The following is a 2,268-nucleotide window of genomic DNA, read 5'->3' as shown; positions in this document are numbered from 1 at the left end:
CCTGGCCTCAATAAACTGCTTGTTTTTCTGTTAAACCCGTTACCAGCCTCGAGCGGCTGTGTTTGGGTCCGCTTAATTAATGAGTTCTGCCCTTTGACACTCTGTTTGTATTTATTAAAGAATAATTCAAAGACATCTGTGGAGTTTTCCTGTTTGTATTTGTTTCAGATATGGACATCACCACAAAACGGTGATGTAACACATCCTAAGTACAGATATTATACTCAGATCAAAATAATGTAAACAGAGATCTTTGTTTCTGGGTGCAGATGTTTGCTCAGGACATGGACTATTTAAAACCTTTTTTTGTTTGTTAAACAATCCTTGGTCAGTCCTCTGTAGTCCCTGTAATCCCGTCAGTGATAAGGCCAACGATTGCTGAGTCAACAGAGAACTTTTGCATTAAGCAGTGTACTGTACTGTACTGCAGCGCAGCGTTGTAGAAGTCTGTGGTGTGTATGGTAAATATAAATGGAGCCAGGACTTTTCCCCATTGGGCGCCTGTACTGCAGACGACCCTGTCAGACACACAGTTCTGGATCCTTCCATGATCCACTCACACCTGTATACTCCAGGTTATCTCTCAGCATTGTGTGCATGATAGCACTGAAAGTACTTTCAAGATGAGCGAGGGATCGATGTAGGAGGTGGATCACAGCGTCATTAAAGCAGACAGCCATGTAGCTCGTTTCACAAAGGGACCACAGAACTCTGATATAATCTTTAATTAAGACCGTTTCAGTGTCTGTATTATTTTGCTGACAGTGTCTTAATGTAGTGTGTGACAAGAACAAGTGAAGCCAGATCTGAACATGCTAGTATTTGTCTTGTTATGGTAACAAGCACTTACAGCAGGTGAGGTGAGGACAAAGATGTCTTTCCAAATTCTCCTCACTCAAAGTAAAAAGTGTTATCAGGTTGTACTTTGGTTAATTGCACAAGTGGGAAAACCCCAAACATTTGCTCTGTGAAGAGAGCAGTGAATCAGTCAGTCTGACAAAGCTCAAGAAGTATGAGGAAACAGTTCTTGTCACCCCGTCACAAACAAATATCATGCACGTGTTTTCTGGACACAAAACTGGACTTTGGATCTAAATGGCACAATTAGCCTTGGGCAAAAATCCAACACCCTCAGAGCTGCACAACATGCTGATCAGCACATCAAGATAAAAACTTCAATATCTTTATTTCAAACATGTTCCAACAGTTTAAAACGTGCACAGAAAGCAGTGAGATAACCATGTTGGTAAAATGGTCCATTAAACAGCCATCCTCTCCGTCTGGATCCATTAAACCTTCAACCTGGAAGGTTCAGTCACAAGGACTTTGTTTTCATTCCATTCATACACGCGCATAGGGCAGACTTTTACTATAACTAGTACTAATATAATTTGGTTGAGCCTGTTTACATTTGATTAAGGTGTATTATTTATTGTGGGTTTCTGTGAGCAGGGGTGAGTGTGAGGTCATCTGTTTCAGAGTCTGGTTGTTAGAAAGAAAATTTGAGGAGTTGCTTTTCAGCCTTCCAGTTAATATTTTTAAGTCTGATTTTTCACCAGGAGAGCCAGTATCCTCAACATTCATGAGGGAAGGTCTGGATCATTTCAGAGATTCAGATCTTTTGGCTGGGCTCCTTTACAAGAGTCAGCTGTTACGGCCTCCAAATGGTTCTTCATTTGGATCCTTCTATTTGATCCTAATTTAGGAATTATGAATGGTTTGTGTGTTAGGAAGCATTTTTTTCAGTGTGCTGATAAAAACATTTATTGTTATGCATTTATTTGTCCTCCACATTGGTATCATTTCAACCAGCTCTTCTTTTTACAAAATTCTGTGCTTAGCTTTGCTTTGTCTCCAAAATCATTGAAATCCAGACGCTGCTCATTTCCCATTTTTGCTCGTTTCCTCAGTTTTGCATTTAACCCTTTAAAACTGCTCCCACTCAATCTCATCTCAAATGTCCAATTAAATATCTGTTTTCTGGAGAGCTCAGTCACACTTACTCACTCTCTCAACCAACCTTCACAGAGCTGCTGCCACACTGTGCATGTGGATTACCGTAATGACCCTAATATCCCAGAAACGTGCAGAGTCACTGCTTGCAGAAACCTTTGGAATTCTTTCAATTAAGCAAATGTTTCAAGAGTTACCGGAGTTACAGATGTTTCAATTTTTTTTGTAAAACATCTGTCTGATGCCAGTGGCAAAAAGTAACACAAAAACTATGTGGTGGTGGTGGTGTGTGTGGGGAGGGGGGGGGGGGGGGGG

This window comes from Haplochromis burtoni, unplaced genomic scaffold, assembly GCF_018398535.1.
Source record: "Haplochromis burtoni strain Fernald_Lab_line unplaced genomic scaffold, NCSU_Asbu1 Contig_944, whole genome shotgun sequence".
NCBI lineage: Eukaryota > Metazoa > Chordata > Actinopteri > Cichliformes > Cichlidae > Haplochromis > Haplochromis burtoni.
Note: the sequence above shows the minus strand (reverse complement) of the source record.